Below are 21,010 nucleotides of genomic sequence, written 5' to 3'. Positions count from 1 at the left end.
GTCTTGAAAAACAGTAAAATATTGCAACATCCATAAGACAGTCTGGATTGTTTGTCATCTCATGGGAGGAAAGAGAATTAGGTCTGGACTTTGGCACACTTCTCGGTCTCTGAGCGTGACAGAAAGTTCTCCTTCACTGGGAGGCATGGTAAATGCCTCCATGTATGTAAACGTCTCTTATCTGTCTGACGATGGAAACAATCGATGTGTTTACCCTTGATGACACAGCTTCGTGCAATCACATGAAGAATCTTCAGAGTTGGCCCTTGAGTCCCACTCAGGGGCACTAGACCCAGAAATCTGCACCCAGGAATCCTTCTTGGAGCCCGAAAGGCCAGCCAGCCAGCAATACGAAATTATGAATCAATCCATCAGTCAATATACCATGGAGGTGACCGACATCAGTGTCACAGCATCACTTCATTTTGGGGTTTCGAGGGGGTTGGACGGAGTAGTTAGGACTCTGGTTCTGGAATGGAGCTTTATGGGGTCAAACTCTGGCCTGGCCAGTGGCTGCCTGAGCATGCTCATTGTTTAACCCACTGGTGCCTCTGTTTCTCAATCCATAAAATGGGGATACACCCTGGGCCCACAAGCGTCTTGTGACAAAAACATGAACTACAGGCTACACACCAGTGACAGACACATCATCAACACTCCGTTGGCCTTGAATGTACTATTATTTTGTCACAGCCCACTGGATGGCTCGCTTCGATTTTTTAGAATCTAGGTATGATGGACAAAAGCAGGTGAGTCCCTACAGTGGTGAAAGCACACGAGCTGGGACAAGACAGCCCTAAGGTAACAGCGTCACAGGAGCTGGAGGTTAGGAGGTGGACATCCTTGGGGTCCCTGTTGTTCCGCGTACCTGGACACAGGCTCAAAAGATAGTCACCCCAGGTATGTTTGCTGTTTATTAAATGTTCACCACATACCACACTCAGAGCTAGACCTTTATGTGTGTTATCTTGTCTAAGGCTCCTGATGTTAGGCAGGAGGAATCTGAGGCTGGGAGAGATTCCCCACATTCCCAAGGAAGGACGCTTGGTCTGTCTAGTCAGGGAACGGGGTGCTCTGATCTACTCACCTGCCATCCCTCTCATGGCACTCAGGTCTCCAGGGCGTCCTTCGGGTGTAGAACAGCTTCCCGAGGAATCCTCACTCATCCCCTCCTCCAAAGCTCCGTGTGGAAATTTCTGTCCTGAATGGGTCATCCCAGAAACCCAGAGCCTGGGCCCCGAACTCAAGAGCAACACGACCCACACCAGAGAAGTCCCCGACGGAAAGCAAGCCCCTCCAAAATGCAGTAAAAATTCCACTTTATTTAATTAAGATGCACCACTTGATTACTGTCTAGCCATTTAATAATTTTGTTTTTGCCATTAAATGGATTTTTACTTCCATGTAATTACTTTAATTTGTTTTGCGATACGCTCTCAGACACATCAATAATGCCTTCAGCCAGAACAAACGCTCGGACTCTTAAATCAAGTCAACACAGGCCTAATGTGACAATGCTTTGCCTTTACCACCAAAAGATGAAAGTAACTTGGGAGAAATTTGTCAAAACTGGAAATAAGTCTTCCAGGTGGAAAAAAAAAAACACAAAAAACAAAAACCAGCAGCCAGAGGAGTGGTAATTTTTCCAACATCCTTTCTTAATATTAGGCTCCATGTGCTAATTCAGACCCTCAGGTAATAGAAACATCATTCTGTGTTTGATGTGGGTGGTTGATAACAAAATGAGCCAAGCAACTGTGATTCCACCCCATCCTGAATCAGACACGCGGCTCAGAGCATCGGCACACAAAAATCACAGGTTCTCTGATCTTTCTGTTAGCTGAGAAACTACTAATTCAGGATAATTCAGGGGTGCCTGGATGGCGGAGTTGTTGAAGCATCTGACTCTTGACCTCAGCTCAGGTCTTGGTCAGGGTCGTGAGTTGAAGCCCTACCTTGGGCTCCATGTTGGGTGTGGAGACTACTTAAAAAAAAAAAAACAAAAAAGAATAATTCATATTTGCTCTTCTAGGAAAAGCCGTTGAAGATAATGGGTATATTTTGAGTCTGAAAACCTTGAACATCTCAGTGAGGAAGGCTGCTCATGCATCGATGGAAATTATTAATTACACTGATAATTATTTAGTATAAACTTGCCACCAACCATGATTGGGACAACGAAGCTGGAATTAATCAAGCCCGTGGTTCATGGAGCTTTGTTTCTACCCCGGGGGTCAGTGTGTGTATGGAGGTGAGAGCACATTATAAACAAACACGCCAGAGAGACAGACAGACAGAGAGACAGACAGATGACACAGGCACCTGGGTGGCTCAGTCGGTTGAGCGTATGACTTTGGCTCAGGTCATGATCTTGTGGTCTGTGGGTTCGAGCCCCACGTTGGTCTCTGTGCTGACAGCTCAGAGCCTGGAGCCTGCTTCAGATTCTGTGTCTCCTTCTCTCTCTCTGCCCCTCCCCCGTTCATGCTCTGTCTCTCTCTGTCTCAAAAATAAATAAACGTTAAAAAAAATTTTTAAAAAAGAAATGAAAATCCAAATGTGTCCCTGATATCTTTTCACTCCCTTCGACATTGGAACACTGTCCTTTCCTTTTGCCAGACAAAATGGTGGCCCTATTTTTCTTCTTTATTATCTCCTTCCTTCTGTCTACTTCTTTCCGACACACACACGCACACACCAACATTAGACAATCCCCAAAGTATGTTTGTACACAACACAAAAAGTTCAGCACCATGGGGGACACCCTCAGCACTCATCGATTTCCATCTTCCCCTTGAGACGTGTGAGGGGGTGCTTCGGACCCTAGGTGCAGAATTGAGAATCTACAGAAGTGAGGCTTTCCTGGCTTCCCACAATGAACCAGGGCACAGAGGGGACCAGCATATGCTTCTCCCAGAGAGTCGTGTCTCATAGAAAGTTTCTACCAACTGCCTATTGTGATACAGCAAGAAAGACGCCAGACCAGTGGTTTCATTCTGTGTGCGCCCAATAGTGAGTCCACATAGGATTCTATGGCTGCTTTAGGCCCTGGGGAAATCACAGGAACTAAACCAAGAGCTTGTATGCAAGGAGTGTGCATTTAAACATTTAAATGGGGCGCCTGAGTGGCTCAGTCGTTTAAGTGTCCAACTTCGGCCCAGGTCACGATCTCACGGTTCGAGGGTTCGAGGGTCACGGCCCAGGTCACGATCTCACGGTTCGAGGGTCACGATCTCCGCGTCGGGCTCTGTGCTGACGGCCCAGCACCTGGAAGCGGCTTCCGACTCTGTGTCTCCCTCTCTCTCTCTGCCCCTCCCCTGCTCATGCTCTGTCTCTCTCTGTTGCAAAAATAAACTTAAAAAAAATAAACACTACACATAATAAAGAAAATAAGCACTTTAACGACTGCCTTCCAACTAAACTCCCACCTGAAAGGACATAAACTAGCCACACGATCCCCATGCAAAGTGATAGAAGATAGGGATCTTCCTCTTCATCCTTCTGCTCTAAAAGTTTAATGAAGAAAAAATAGAAGCGAAAAGAATATAGAGAAAAATCATTCATCCCGCATTTTGTCCAGAAGAGGGTATGAGAAAATCTGTGCGCTTTGGTGGCCCTTTTCATCTTGTGCATTTCTATATAAAAATATATAAGTTTCCTAAGGCCATCAGAAGAGATGAGCACAAACTGGATGTCTTAAAACAAAAGGAATTCATCCTCCCCAGCTCTGGAGACCAGAAGGCTGAGATCTAGGCAGGGTAAGACCACTGAGATCCAGGCAGGACAGGACCACTGAGATCCAGGCAGGGCAAGGCCGTGCTCCCTCCTGAGGCTCTAGACGAGGGTCCTTCTCGCCTCTTCCAGCTTCTGAGGCTCCAGGCGTCCCTGGGCTTGTGGCTGCGTCCCTCCCATCTCTTCCTCCGTCTTCACGTGGCTTCTCCTGTGTGTCTGCATCTCTCCTCTTCTATCTTGTATAAGGACACAAATATTGGATTAGTGCCCACCCTACTGGCTTCTTTTGATTCCATCTGCAAAGATCCTTTTTCGAAATAAGGCCACATTCACAGGTACCTGACATTAGGACTTCAACATATCTTTTTGGGGAACGCGATTCATCCTGTGAGAAAAGGTAAGAAGCCGAGAGAAGCGTATGTGCGTAGAATAGACGATGTATTGGAAAAGTCCTAGAGGTAAAAAGTAAAGTAGAAACTCGACAGCCTCGTGGGCCCTAAGCTCAGTTTTACAGCTGAGGGTCGCATCATAAAGTCTCTGCACTCAGTGTTTAAAGCTCCAGAGGTTGTGTGGACCTGAGAAGGAGTCCAATTAGCAAGGGCAGTGGACTCTTGCCTCACAAAGCAGCTGCTACAATGAGGACACAGGTCCCCAGTAGCAGATGTAGATGTGAGTCGTGTGCATGTCCCCAGCAACCTTCGGGGCCAGCACCCTACGAAGCACATAATGAGAAACCTGAGACCACCATCTATCTCCCTTCCTCGATCCCATCATTCACCCCTCGTACGTTTCTTTTCTCCATACTGAAGGTGGCTTTCCACAAAGGGCTTCTATTTAAAGAGCTATCAATAATGCATCCTTTGAGATGGATAGAAATGAAATGATTCACACTCTCGGAGCCCAAAGACGAGTTATGACGATGTTTTGGATTTTTACATCACTGTGGTCAACTAGATCTCCTATCATCGATTTCTGGGAGGTGTTTCTCCCACTGAAACATTCATACATAATTATTCCATGTAATCGTTACCCCAGAAGGGCTTTCTACCTCCAACCTCGCAACATGGAACACTCCAATCTCACATACAGACATAGTGAAACATATTTTGGAATGTCAGTATATGTCACACGGTTTCAGTATTTCATCTCCCACATAAACTATACAAAAGTATATGCTTTGTTTTAATTTTTGAACTTGTTTCTGCACCTTTCCCGTTATTGATATACGTACTTGGAAGTAACATACCACTGTGGCCTTAAATGCTACACATAAAAAACACTTTCAATCCACGTGCAACCATTGAGCATTTTGCTTTATGTCCGGTAACTTACTAAACAATATGCCTTTTAGTCCTGGAGCAAAGAAGACCTTGACAAATTTATTAACAAACATAAGTTCATTAAAATGATCCTGTGGCTACATAATTTATGAAGTAATTAATTCTGACTTAAAACAATTATTTACTTGAAACTCAAATTTGCTCTGAAACCCAAAGCAATGTTTCGTCGCCACGACATAATAAAGTTCTTATGTAATTACTAATTAGTCTCAAGCGTGACAAATGTTTTAATTAAAATCACTCAAACAGTTAAGCATTTAACACTTTTTTTTTCATTTTCCCATTTTATTTGCCTTAGATTAACTGTTTAACAGTCCCCGAGAGTCCACCCATAACACAGACACCCGTAAGAAAGGTTGGACAACTCACCCCCTCGCAGACAGATGTGCTGTGCCTTGCCGTTATTGCTAAAAGGTTGTCCTCTAGAATATCTGTAGTAGAGTGAGGCAGCCAAAGTCACCGAGAACTTGTCCTAGAGAATCTCTAACTCTTGCATTCAAGGTCTCTTTTTATGCATCAGGAGCTAGACCCACCCAGTCTTGTGCGCTGTGCAATCTGTCTGCTCACCAAGGCTGCGCTGGCTGGGGGAATGGGTGGGTCATCAAAGCTCCTTAGCTCTTTGAGACTGTGTGTGCCCGTGGGGCGGAATGGATGAAGGCTCAGAACACCAATGAGTGCATTCCGACTCGTGGCTTATGGGCGCAAAAAACGTCGTGCTCAATGGTGCCTGTTGGGTCCTCATGGAACACCAAGCCAACCCCAATGGAAACTGGGCATCCATCCATGCAGCCCCCCACCAAATACCCCATCTTGTTCCTTTGTCTTCTTCATCTCTTCCTGCCCACCCTCCACCCAGCACGTCCCCAGTTAAGCTGCACTGCTTGCCTTGGCTCTTTTCATTTTTCCTTCCATTTTATTTTTCCCTTTTTGACTTCTTTCTTCCCCCAAACTTGCAAATGAACGGCATAAGGCACCAGTTATTCTGGTCCGTGTGATTTCACTGTGTTTTGTCAGGACACCTGTCTAGGCATCTCAAAGCACATGAAAAAGAGATGGTAAGCATCTATCTAAATTGCAGTATTCACAGGGCAAGGACTACGCATGTGCTGAAGGTTGTTTGGGGTTTTTTCTTCTTGGTTTCTTAACTCACTGACAGAGACGCTGCTTCCGAGCGATTATCCCAACGTCAAGTGCTGCATTTGTGGCAATTTGCTATACACAGCAAAACGGTGTTGCTTCGCTTCTTGCGCGTTTTCCCGTCCCTGACTCTCCCCTTTGATGCCTGTGAAATTTCCTTGGGAAAGGCAACGCCCGTTCATGCCATGCAATGATGCCCTTTCTTTTCAGCGGATGGGACAGCCTGAGCAACGAGTCACACGCCCTGGTTAACCAGAGGCTCGCGTTGAACCGTTCCTCTGCTGTGTTTCATTTTAACCTGGTTCCGCTTCCCAGCCTAGCATCCGGCGGAGACGAGACTTTATTTCCGGGAATCTTTTGCTTTTCTACCTGGATGCGTGCCTAACAATCACAAAAAGGAAACTTGAAAGTATTTCACAGTTGTGACTTCAAAATTTGAGGATTACCCATCGCAAAGGCCACGGTCAATGAAGCAGGTGACTTATGTTTCCAGGGCCTGTGACAAAGAGCCAGTAGCATCCAAACTCTACGTAACCACTGATTTTTTTTAACTTCTAGGTGTATCTTTGGAGTTTCATCGTATCGCATATTGACTGTCTCAACGACTCCCCAACTCCATTAACTACTGTATTCCCTGTCTTCTATCTCTGCTGTGTATAGAATCAGCCCACACATAAGAATTCAAGGGGAAGGAATGTACTTAGGAGCAACACAATCAGTACAATTATAAATTCGGTCTCCAACGCACACACAGGCGTCCATTTTCTGCCAGAACACGGCTGATACATTTCATAGTGACGCCGAGGTCTTGCTCGTAGAGTGAAAAACTTTCCTGGTATCCGTTCACCCTGATCTCTTCCATATCCATGAGCTTGATTCAATTTCACTTCTTTTTTTCTTAATTTATTTTTATTTTTTATTCTTTAAATGCGATTTATCGTCAAGTTGGCTAACATACAGTATGTAAAGTGTGCCCGTGGTTTTGGGGGTAGAGTCCCACGGTTCATCGCTTACGTACAACCCCCAGTGCCCATCCCAACAAGTGCCCTCCTCAATGCCCATCCCTCATTTTCCCCTTTCCCTCACCCCCCATCAACCCTCAGTTGGTTCTCTGTATTTAAGAGTCTCTTTTGGTTTGCCTCCCTCTCTGTTTGAAACTGTTTTTCCCCTTCCCCTCCCCCATGGCCTTCTGTTAAGTTTCTCAGGTTCCACATATGAGTGAAAACAGAACTTAGGTTCTTCTTTGTGTTGATAAGAGGACATGATGTGCTGATATATTATTACCAAAGTGGCACAATCCTGAGGCCGTAAGGGTGTGTGTTTGTGACAGGTAGTGTTCATTTCAATCACATTCCGAGGCCGGGTGGCGAGGAGACTCCTCGTCTCATTAGGAATCACTTGGTTGGTCCAATCCTAACATGACCCTGCCTGTGCATCCCGCCCCCCGTGTCTGTTGCTGGCATATATACAACATCTGGGCCACCTGGATGCTTCTGGCTTCATCACCTATTTCTTTGCTGTCTCCTTTGCTGTGTCATTACACACACTCTGTACGAACTTTTAAACAGATGACACGGAACACTTCCGTTTCTTTCCCACCGTCTTTTCTTCTTGGAAAATAATTCCCTCCCCGCCGAATAAACTTGTTGTCAGTAACACAGTTTTTATCCCTCATACGTTGGATGTTTTCCTGACATAGTTCACGTGCTGAGTGAACGCACTGCGTGTTACAACTAAGGAGCTCCCGCGTTGTCAGCATGACTGTGGATGCATGAACTGTATCTTATTTGCCATATGGGAAAACAGCTTTGTTTTCCTGCTTTTTAAAAAAGATAGTAGCCTTTGCTACTGTAAGTGTTGGCTGCACTTTTAACATTTGGTGAATAATAGGATTCCTTTCCAGTAAATCACCCAGCTAGCGGGTGTTTTGGAGACTGAACGTAATTCTTGATATGTTTTTAATCTATCATCTATCTATTATCTATGTATCTATCTATCTATCTATCATCTAGCTATCTAATCTATATATTTTTGCTTTGTTTTATTTTGCTTTGGTCACCTATTTTGATTTGGGAAGGGAAAGTTTCTGCAATTATTGATGTCAATTGCCAATTCTCCTAACAGCCCCCTGGATTTCTTTTTAGATTTTGTCTCTATTTACCCATTTCTTCAATGGCCAGAGAAGGAGGAGGAAGAAGAGGAGGAGAAAAATATTAGGAGAAAGACAAAGGAAAAGAGGTGGAATTAAGTGGGTACTATAATGGCAGAAAAATAGTCAACGTCATTTTAACTTATAGAATTAATAAAGGTGGAATTTAATCTAAATTCTCTCCAAAGTTCTGGAGAGGGACATTTTTCTCAGCACTGGGTGCACATTTGTTTTAAACCAATTCCTATTAGTCTAGGAAGAATTAAGATTCACTAGTCTTTCCTGCTCCCCCCTCCAAACTCCTTCACTGGAGATTTTTAGTCCTTGCCCAACAAATTCATCTACATGTCCCAGAGGAAATTAGAGCTTTAATTAAGCTTACAAGAGCCTGCAGTCCTATAAAAGCTAAATAATTAAAAGATCTCAGAACCAGAGGTAGCAAGGATGCCATTTTACGAACACACACCTGTCCATTTCACAGAGCCAACAAAGGTGTTGGTGTTCTCCCCGGTTTATCCTGAGAAAGTGGGGGAGAACAGACAAGCTCCTATATAATGGCCGTCACTAATGGCTAAGATCTTTCAAAATAAACCTCTTGTGTCAGTTAATCACAGATACCACCTTTCATGTGTGGGTGCGGACCCAATACAGCCCCAGAAGTAAAGAAAACACAGATTGAGCATTTCAACGGCTCCGTTGCCTTGACCTGCAATTGCCCTTTGGTTCTGGCCACACGAAACCTCTGCAGAGGGGCACAGGGCTCATTAGGTCCAACTATCCCGCTGTGAACTCATGACGCACTGGCTCATCTTCCCGGAGATTTCAGTGAGACGACCCTTCCGTTTGACCTCTTTTGCAGGCACATATGCTAACCGCCTTCATCAAACTGCTCCCAGACATTCACGCTAATTATTCACAACGGTTTTCAAAAACGGTGAAATACACATGGGTTCACCGGGGACTTTGAAAACGTGTAATCAAGCTGAGAATACAAAGTTATACTTTGCAACATGTAATTCACTAACCTATTTCTTCAGTGGGGATTTTCTTTCTTTTTCTGTACTTACATTTTTTTAATATGAAATTGAGTGTCAGATTGGTTTCCATACAACACCCAGGGCTCATCCCAACAGGTGCCCCCCTCAATGCCCATCACCCACCCTCCCCTCCCTCCCACCCCCCATCAACCCTCAGTTTGTTCTCAGTTTTTAACAGTCTCTGATGGTTTGCCTCCTTCCCTCTCTAACTTTTTCTTTTTTTCCCTTCCCCTCCCCCATGGTCTTCTGTTAATTTTCCCAAGATCCACCTATGAGCAAAAATATATCGTATCTGTCTTTCTCTGCCTGACTTATTTCACTTAGCATAACACTCTCCAGTTCCATCCACATCGCTACAAATGGCCAGATTTCGTTCTTTCTCGTTGCCATGTAGGATTCCATTGTGTATATAAACCACGACTTCTTTATCCATTCGTCAGTTGATGGACATTAGGCTACCATTGAAAGTGCTGCTATAAACGTCGGGGTACAAGTGCCCCTATGCATCAGTACTCCTGTATCCCTTGGGTCGATTCCTAGCAGTGCTATTGCTGGGTCGTAGGGTAGGTCTATTTTTAATTTTCTGAGGAACCTCCACACTGTTTTCCAGAGCGGCTGCACCAGTTTGCATTCCCACCAACAGTGCAAGAGGGGAAGCTGAGTAAAGAGGTGTGATGCAGATGCAAAGTTTTTCTTTACAGAATGTAATTCCCTAACCTTTTTCTTCAGTGGGGATTTTCATTAGTAGGAAGGTCAAGATGAGTGAACAGGTGTATGTAGACCTTTCACCACCAGCTCAGCTACATATGTATTGGCAGATGTCCCTTACCTTGACCCAGTACATTCTGATAATTCATCTCTGGCACTTTTAGTCGCTGCGTGCCCGTCACCCACGACTGATTTACTGTCACTTCCTCCAGTCCATAGGCAGACCCCAAGAAATCATGATTTGGTAGATGCTTGCCACGACCTTCCAGATTTTAAGCACTATACCTCAATTCCAAAAGACCCTATGTGAGTGTGAATATCCCATGACTATTTACCCATAAAAACACATTAAAAAATGAGAACAGAGACAATGAAATTAAAGCTCAGGAAAACATCCTGATTTTCTGTGCTCTTCCTGTGGCTGAGGCCTTGACGTGGTGAAGGACAAGGGCCATGAGCACTAAGCATTTTTTTCCCATCAGGGCTGTATTCCACGGCCATCTGGAATCAGAGTATTGTCTGGTGACTAACATGTTATCTGCCTGTGGCAGAACATCGTTTTGGAATTCGACCAGCATTTCCAGCTTAGACAAAAGGGCGCTCCTTCTCCACAAAAGACAGTAATTCAGACGGGCAAGTTAGGAACTAGAGGCACATTGAGTTCACGTTCATAAACACGGCTAATTTGCTAACAAACGTCAGTGAAGACCACCCAAATAACAGAGATTGTACAGTTAACCCTTCAACAACGTGGGTTTGAACACTTAGACGAGAATTGTTTTTCTACACATACAGTGTAGTCCTGCACGTGTATTTTCTTTTCTTAATGATTTAAAAAAATTTTTTTTAGTTTATTTGGTTTTGAGAGAGAGAGAGAGAGAGAGAGAGAGAACGCGAGTAGAGGGAGGGGCAGAGAGAGAAGGAGACACAGAATCCGAAGCAGGTTCCAGGCTCCGAGCTGACAGCACAAAGCCCGACGCAGGGCTCGAACTCACAGACCTCGAGATCGTGATGTCGGATGCTTCACCGACTGAGCCACCCAGGCGCCCCTCTTCTTTATGATTTTTAAATCACCTTTTCTCTACCTTACTTTATTATAAGAATACAGTATATAGGGGCGCCTGGGTGGCACAGTCGGTTAAGCGTCCGACTTCAGCCAGGTCACGATCTCGCGGTCCGTGAGTTCGAGCCCCGCGTCGGGCTCTGGGCTGATGGCTCAGAGCCTGGAGCCTGTTTCCGATTCTGTGTCTCCCTCTCTCTCTGCCCCTCCCCCATTCATGCTCTGTCTCTCTCTGTCCCAAAAATAAATAAAAAACGTTGAAAAAAATTAAAAAAAAAAAAGAATACAGTATATAATACCTACATAAAATATGGTTTGATTGACTATTTATATGATTGGTAAGGCTTCTGGTCAACAGTAGGCTATGAGTGGTTAAGATTTTAGGAAGTCAAAAGTTATACGGATTTTTGATGCATGGTAGGTCAGCGTCCCTAACCCTTACATTGTCTAAGGCTAAACCATATATTTATATCCTATGTGAAAAATGGAATCCTTTTCAAAACAGAATCTCTCATCATGTAAGGCCATCCAATTTGATCTTTTGGAGAAAAATACCAAGTCTTTGATCACAGTACTTTAAAAGAGCAATGAGTAAAATTGAAACAAAAGTCATGAATGCAGGTGCAAAATTTGAAGCCAATCTCCAAGACACTATGTCTAAGGATTATTTGTAAAATATTAAAAGCCCAGCATCTGGCTATGGAAAACAGGAAGTGAAGTTTAAATTATCCTTAGATCTCCAATGGGGGCTGGCAGATGGGGATGAAATTAGGGAAACTTGTAATAATAGGTAAACTACAATAAATACCTGAAGCTTACAAAAATATTTAAAGCAATTGACAAGGCTACCCCAAATTATTTTTTAAAACATTTTTAATGTTTATTTATTTTGGGGAGAGGGACAGAGTGTGAGATGGGGAGGGGCAGAGAGAGAGGGAGACAGAATCCGAAGGAGGCTCCAGGCTCTAAGCTGTCAGCACAGAGCCCGACGCGGGGCTCGAACTCACAAACCATGAGATCATGACCTGAGCTGAAGTTGGACACTTAAGTGACTGAGACACCCAGGCGCCCCAGGGCTACCCCAAAGTCTAACATTGTATCACTTTATGCATGTCACTGACCATGACTGCAAGCCAACATTGCAACACACATTGGACTGGACCACATGAGACAGGCTCTCTTTCTTCCAAGACTGGAAAATTAAAGAGGGCAGAGTGTGTCTCCTGAGATCATTGCCTTTCCCCCAGGACCTCAAATAATGCCTGACTCAAAAGTTGCTCCTAACATATTCATTGTTGTTGAGATAAAATCCAGATTATGTAGAATTAACCCTTTTAAAGTGAACCATCTATCAGCATTGGGGATCTTCATACTCTTGGCCAACCATCACCAAGATCTCACCCCAGGACATTTTTATTGCCCCAAGATGACACCTCCCACCCAATAACTTGTCACTCCCCTTTCTTCCTTCCTCACAATCCCTGGCAATCACTCGTTTGCTCTGTGTTTTGATAGATTTAACCATTTTGGATATTCTTTAAGTGGTATCATATAACGTGTGACCTTTTGTGTCTGACTTATTTTACTGAGCATAATGTTCTCCAGGTTCATCCATGTTATAGCAGGTGCTATTTCTCAATTCCCTTTTATAGCTAAATAATATTCCATCGTATGGATAGACCACAATTTGTTTATCCACTCATTCACTAGTGAACATTCAGATCGTTTCTACCTTTTCCCCACTGTGACTAGTGTTTCTATGAATATGTCTACAAGAATTTGTGTGAGTGCCCCAACGTGTCAACCAGATAGACCAAGATAAGCCCATTAGACTGACATTTCCATGAGTTTCCCAACGTGTCGACCAGATAGACAAACAAGATAAACCCATTAGACTATTTCCATGAGTGTATTTATTGAAATATTACCCTCATAACATTTTCCCATGCTCTGTTACTTAAATTTAATTTAAAATATGTTGTACATTATGTCCTCCTTCTTAGGGATTTTCAACATACTGTCCCATATAAAACATTCTGAGGGTGAGGCATTTTACAGACAGTCCACAGAGAAAATGTAATAATATCAAGCCCATTGCTTCCCAAACTTATTTGTTTAAAGAGCTAACTTGACAATAAATTATATCAAAAAAAAAAAACCCCACAACATTTTTTTAAAAAGCAAAAAAAAGACTGAGCCACGTTTTGTTATTATAGTTCTTACCAGCAATCTGTTGAATCCAATTTATTATATTTCATGCCACCCAATAAACTGGAGGAAGAAAGCCAATGTTTGTTTCTCCTCCTTAATCACCTAAGGTGTCCAGTAACCTTCCCATGAGTAGGACATTTCTCTCCCCTTGTAGAGACTTTATCTTTTGAATAAAAAAAGGAACTTATGCAAAAGTCTCTGTCCGTGTTGGCTCCCAGGAACTGTGGAACAACACGCTCTTCGGATGATAGAAGACCAAAGATGGGAAGTTTGAAAATAATGAGGTAGAGTTCGAGCCTGTGCTCAGTTAACTTTCACGGGAAAGATCGGTGATTTCAAAGGTTGGTGTACGAGGATGTCGTGATGATGACAGATGTGTAATACAACTCGAAGTCCCGGGTTGTGATGGCTCCAGTTTTGTTTTTCTTTTTCCAGATCGCTTTGGCTCTTCGGGGTCTTTTCTGGTTCCACACAAATTTTAGGATTATTCGTTCTAGCCCTGTGAAGAATGCTGGTGTTCTTTTGATAGGGATTGCGTTGAATACGTAGATTGCTTTGGGTAGGATCGACATTTTCACAATATTTGTTCTTCCGATCCAGGAGCATGGAATCTTTTTTCCATCTTTTTTGTGTCGTCTTCAATTTCTTTCATTAGCTTTCTATAGTTTTCAGACTACAGATCTTTTCCAAGGCTGGGGTTAATATGGCTGGTTGTGGAAGCATGAGACGGAAAAGAGAAGGGAAGAAGGGGGAGCAGACAGGAGGAGAATATCGGCAGAGAAGAGGCCACAGAAACGCTCAGCAGATGCACCCTGGTGCAATCAGCGGGACTTTCTGGGGTCTCTCCTTGTTCTGGCTCAGCCTGAGTACCGTGTGCAGGGGAGAATAAGGCGTTTCTGGTTTCCATGGAGCTTGCAACGTCTTGTCTCCTCCTAACGCTCGAACCAAACAGCTGCATGAACAGCTATTATCTACACTCCAGCAAATTCATCCAAACACATTCAGAAGCGAAACCTTTTTTTCAAATTTCAAACAAAAGCGTATCTAGCTATGTAAGGTTAAAACCGTCTTATTTATAGGCTACGATTGAAATTCGCTGGAACAAAGGGGTTATTTAAAACAGCAAAATTGTAACGCGGGGCATTAGAGAAGGCTTTTACAGATCATACCAGGAACCAGAGGCAGCCCCTACATTCCTCTCTTGGGTTGACAGGGTGGGCTGAGGATGTTAAATGCCATTAAGAAAACTTGATTTAATGATGTGTTAGCAGATCCAATAATGAGACTTTTTAAAGCATATTAGATTTCAATTTGCAGATAACTCCCTGAATATCACTTCCCCGACAAAATCGCCCTGATTGTTATACTCTCAGAGGTTTTTGGATTCTTGCTGTCAGGATACATTTTAAAATAAATACATATATGTGTATATGTGTACACATTACACACACATATATATATATGTATATATATATATATATATATACAAACATAATAGATAGTCTTCCTACTCTTTAAAATTTTTTTTAATGTTTTATTTATTTTTGAGAGAGAGAGAGAGAGAGAATGAGCAGGGGAGGGGCAGAGAGAGACAGAGACACAGAATCCAAAGCAGGATCCAGTCTCTGAGCTGTCAGCACAGAGCCCCACGTGGGGCTTGTACCCGTGAACTGTGAGATCATGACCTGAGCTGAAGTCAGACACTCAACCGACTGAGCCACCCAGGTGCCCCAATAGTCTTCCTACTTCTGATTTTTCCTAACTTTAAAGCTTCTCTTTTCTTGAAGAATTCTCATGACAGATGTGGATATAGATATCCTTAATATATTTAATATATGGATATAGATAAGTAATACATAGATATATAATGAGATTATATTAACTGGACCATGATGCCGAAATAAACTTCCTGAAATCTGGAAGGATGGTAATGAGACAGGGTTACATGTATTTCCTGTGTCTCTGATTAAGAGCCCATTAATAAAGGGTACCATGAAATCCACTCTATTTCCCACATTGTAAGTCAATGTTATATTGGAAGGGAGATACCATCGTTTATGCCTGGAACCTAGCAGACTATTCCAGAAGATTCCTCCTGAAATGAAGCAAAGCCCGTTGGCACGTCATGGGACAAAGATAGGGTGTCAGATTCAGCAAGTCAGGGGGCCAGTAGAAACAGACATGAGCAAGTTCAAGGAAGAACATGAATTGTGCAGAAATCAGCCTGTATCTAACACACAGGCACTGATTCTCCGGGCACTGAGGTGAAGTATCCAAGGTAGCCTTTACACTGGTGCCCAAAGCAAACCATCCTCTCTACACATCCTTACTCTCATGACTTAACCGACCCCAAACTGAGAGCTTCAAAGGAGAGTTGGGGGGGGTTGGTAAGGACTCCAGAAAAGGGGGAATAATGAACTTTCTGGAAGTCACTCCAGATAGTCAGTGGAGGTCACCTCAAATAGTGATTCACTTCTGTGCCAAACGTTTTGAAATAAAAATGGAGTAAGATTTCTTCTATGCTACTGCAGGAGAAGGAATTAAATCTAGCTTCAAAATAAATAAGTCAGCAATTACAATTACACTGAGGCATACACATTGAGCTAAAAAAACAATGTTATAAGAATTCACCAAAAAAACAAAGAAAAGAAAAGAAAACCAAAACCCAAAACTGACTGCAAACATCAAGCATGATCGCCTGATTTTCATTTATTTGTGTGTACTCACATGGCTTTGCTTTGCTCATTGATTGGCCTTATCAGAAAATATAATCAATGCGCCCAAAGAAAACAAACAGTGTGTGTGAACAGAGAGGAGACAGACGTCAGGGTATGCCTTCTTCGGGAAGATACACAATTCCTTGAGTCCAAATGGGAGACACTTTGGGCCCAGATGTTAAGCAGTATGGGAGGCCTAACTCAGCTCTAACATGGCTTAGACCACATAGATTCCGTTGACTAGTCTAAATACCATCTCAGAGTGTATTAAAATACGATATATCCAGAGATCTAGATAGAGTGGTATAGACCATTTGGATTCTATTGGACTGCCAGGAGAATCTTCAAGCTCTTCCCAAACTGTGGGGTGCACCATGGGGCACCCAAACTTTCCGTGTTCGTAGGTACTTCCTAGATATCGTGTGATAAAAATAACAGATGCTTTATGCCCACTGATTTCAGCCAGTGGCTTTTAGTGCTGACATCTGTCCGTCCAGCTATCTATCTGCTTTCTGCCTTCCTCCTGCTTAGAAGCAAGACAAAACTCCCCTTGAGGTCACAAAGTTACCGTTTGGTAAATCCTATGCCTCTTGAGGACATGTTCAATTTCTTATGAAATTCAGAATGAGCAACGTTCCAAACACTTCACTCCACTGTGCATATAATAATTAAATTTAGTGGGTATCCGGTGATTCATTAATGAATTAATGATCCCCTCAATACAGTTGGTTAAGCGTCAGAGTTGGCTCAGGTAATGACCTCACGGTTCATGAGTTCGAGCCCCGTGTCGGGCTTTGTGCTGACAGTTGGGAGCCTGAAGCTTGCTTCGGATTCTGTGTCTCCCTCTCTCTCTGTTCCTCCCCCACTCATTCCCTCTCTCTCCAACTCTCTCTGTCTCTCAAAATAAATAAATCAACTTTTAAAAACGTTTAAATAAACCAAGGCTTCTCAACCTCAGAAACACAAACATTTGGGGCTGGCAAGTTCCTTGCTGTGGGAGGTAATGTTTGCTTTAATTTACTTACCCAACAGACACTTGGGTACAATAGGTAACCTGTCAATATTCTGGCCCGTACATGTCCCAACATTGGTCACAAGTCCAAAGTCCCTGTGCAACTTTTAAAAGAATTGGGAAGACTTCACCCTCTGCGTGTGTGTGCTCATGTGCGCGTGTGTGCGTGTTGGGACACCACAGCCCCCAATAACACTGGAGAAATGAGGGAGGATGGCTAAACATATGTTAAAGGAACACGTGCGCACTGAGTTCGCCATCTTGCAGACGCAGAATGTTGCGATAAAGACAATGCCTTCCTTTCCTGAGGCGCTCTGCAGTGGACACATCGTTCCGACTTCCCTCATCTCACTGAATCTCTGTTACCACCCTGTTGAGCAGAACCAACTCTTCGTCTCAGAGATGATGTCATGGGAGCCGAGAGAAGTTAACTGCCGTGCCCCGATTCCCAGGTAGGGACAAATGAAGCCAACGCCTAAATTGAGATATTTTGACTGCAAGCTCTACAGTCTTTCTCCTCTAGGAAATGTGTTTATTTGAATCTCTGTAATTCAATTTGAAAACCATTGATGTATCCAGCAAATCCTGAACTAGAAAGCGTTTCTGAAATAGATTTTTGCGGCCTTTGCGCAAATGCCAATGCCATTTCTGCTTTGCAAATTTAAGAATGTGCCCTGTCTTCCTCACTGTTACCACCGTTCCTTCTTTCAAAATGTATATGTCTTTCATTTTGTTGGGTTAAGAGAAAGGAAAACAGAAGTAGTGAGATATGGTGGCACTGAGTGAAAAATGAATAATAAACGACATTGTAAGAATAACTAAATCCCCCTCTGCTTCGGCCCTGGTTCAGAATGTGCTGCCGTATTTTAAAAGTTCAGAACCCGAAAGGTTCAATTATTTTCAAAAAACAAAAAAAAAAGACTCACATCTTTTGGGACCTCAACCTGTTACTAATATTGTATCATTAGAACGTAATAGGCTTTCCTGGATGATAAATCTCAAACTGTCTGTTTATTGGTCTCTGTCATTCTTGCTGTGGAAAAGCAAGAAGAAACACCCACTTGTTCAGCCCCCATCATCTGGTATTTGGGGAGGTATAATCCTCCACATTTTGTAATATCAGGATCTGTGCTCCTTTTCTTCTCATACCCAGCCCTTAAAACCAAGTGACCACACGTTCTTGGCTCAAAGGCAGACCCTATTACAAAAGGGAAGTCAAGGAATAAATTCCCTGAAGACAGGGACTTCTTCAATGCTGACTACCATGGGCTGTGCCCTGACACCTGGATGTCCATTGGGAGACATCTGGAAGCCATCGAAGGAGGCCCACGTGCACAGAAAGGAAGTAAATCAGTCAGGCATGACAGCAGGACTCTCCAGTTGGGGAACAAAGTCTTCTTAAAGCAGGACCTTCTTGGTCTTTATTTAATTGAACATTCTGGGATGATTTCGGTATTACCGTGCTCAGGCCGCCTTGACAAAGGACCACAGACCGGGGAGCTTAAGCAACTAGTATTTATTCCCCCCTGGTCCTGGAGGCTGGGAGTCTGAGATCCAGGCAGGGCTGAGGCTAGTTCCTCCAGAGACACGTCTCCTTGGTGTGGAGACGCCATGTTCTCCCTGCGTCCTCGTGTGGTCGTCCCTCTGTGCCTGTCTGTGTCCTCATCCCCACTTCTTACAAGCACCCCTCTCCGATGGGATTAAGATCTATCCTAATGATCTCATTTTATCTTAACCCCCTCTTTAAAGATCCCACTTCCAAAACAGACACATCCGAGGTCCTGGGAGTGGGGACTTCAACATACAGATTTGGGGAGGCGATACGACTCAGTGCATAACAATTTCTCATCATAAACTGAAGAAAATACGTACGTATTTCGTGGGCATTCACCATGACATAAGTGGCACGAGGGGAAAAGGAAGTTTGTTAAGTCAATAAGTAAGGGATTTCAGTTTCTCTGGTTGTAGTCAAATGAGAAATGATAAGGAATCAAATGTCATGCATCTCTCAATTATCCCTGATACAATCCTTGCAAATCATGTTACCTCAACAGGTCCTGAAGTAAGGTCTGCCCTCTGGAATTCATGATGTTTTGTGACCTTTCAGAAAGCAGGGACATGTTCATGGTTTCAAAAAGGTGGTCCTAGAACAAGATATGGTCCCAAACGAACAATCCTCCTACTGTCTTCCTGAAGCTTTTAGTGTTGAGAGTTTTGCCAAAAGGATATCGCACAGAACCGTGCTTTTTTCATATAAATATTTCCACAATTTCACTTTATTTTGCAGTGAATGTGGTCAATCATTCCGTGTCTGTAAACATATTACGTTCAAGGTATCACATATATTACATTTTTATACTCTATGTTCCTGAGAAAAAAATTTTTTGTTCTACGAAGGGAAGAACAAGAGTCTAATGAAATTGAGACTCGAAAAGATAAAGGAAATGAAACCACTTAGCACAGGACACGGGCACTGGTTGTACTAAGAGCTTCTTCTGAAATGTCACGGTTGTACTGACAGCTCTAATTGCCGTCTGTATCAGTCATGTCATATTCCTGCAGGAAGTCGGATTTAAAACATTAAAGCTATTCCAAAACACTTAAAATGTTAAATCTTTACAGCAATTTCCCGGGACACAAAGAACAGCCTTGTGTTCGTGGTTGGTGACACATTCCCGGGGCGTCACAGAAGCTTGGGTTTGTCATAACCGCGCGAGCGCTTCCTAATCAACAGCGGTCGTTGTCCACCCAGACCTCCTTCATCTCGCTTCAGACTGACCACGTCCACACCTGGCATCGTTCGTTTCTCCGTGGTCAACGGTCCATGAGACCAGAGTTCAAGAGTGTTTTACAGACGGTCACCAGACCTTCGTTGAGCCAGAGGGAAGCTGTCTTGTCCGGGCCTTTGCTTATCCTTCTGAAGGAAGACAGGTGTCCCAGAGCCAAACCACCAAACTGACTGATGCAGGGAAGCCTGAGAAAATGAAGCATCTGAAGCATAACACGACAGGACCGCCATCTGAAATGTCACCTGCCCACCAGCACCTGGACACATGTGATCCTACCCGAAGAGCAAACTATCCACCAACCCTTGGCGGTCTGGTGGCTTCCACTTTCCTTGCCCGCTGCCTCAGAACTTGTGAGCTATCTCGGTGATGCCCGGGCTCACGCTCGAAAAGGGTGGCCCGTTTCACTTGAGTCTTTCCCAGACAGGGCAAACTTCTGTCTATCTGTTCTTGACCATCATAGGAAGAGTTCAACTGATGTGGGGTGAATGCAAGAAATGAAGGAATATCGAAGAGGTCTCCAGAGCAGAAAAGGCAACCCGTCTGCATGAGTTTTCCATATGTGCTGTAACAAACGACACAAATGAGACAGTTCCAGGGGGCAGTAGTCTCACTAAAGCTGAAATACAGGTACTGGGAGTGCCGGGATCTTTTGGAGGCTGTGGGGGGAATCCCTTTCCTGGCCTCTAGGGACCCTATATGTGATATGTTTTGTATTGCATATTGTGTGTTATGTGTTGTATGTTATATACAGGTTTTAGAGTATGTGCTCACCGCTTAAAAATGTGGTTTTCTAACACATATAGTAATAAATTGTAGAAGAATAGAATTATGGAATTCTGTTATGGAATAGAATTAATTACCTAAGAGTTATAGAATAATTAAGGAATAAAGCAGAAAAAAGCCTATATTTTATACATTTTTATTATATATTATATTAGAGATACATGATACTAGAAATATATTATATTAGAGGTGTATTATAGTATACTATATTGTATTAGAGATATATTGTATTAGAGATGCAATATATGATATTGTATTATATTATTATAAATTTGGAGCATGTGCTTTTACATACTTCATGGTATCTTCTATTTAAAAAAAAAAGCTTACATATTTGC

Source organism: Prionailurus bengalensis, chromosome X (genome assembly GCF_016509475.1).
Source record: "Prionailurus bengalensis isolate Pbe53 chromosome X, Fcat_Pben_1.1_paternal_pri, whole genome shotgun sequence".
Classification (NCBI taxonomy): Eukaryota; Metazoa; Chordata; class Mammalia; order Carnivora; family Felidae; genus Prionailurus; species Prionailurus bengalensis.
This window is presented reverse-complemented; position numbering follows the sequence as displayed.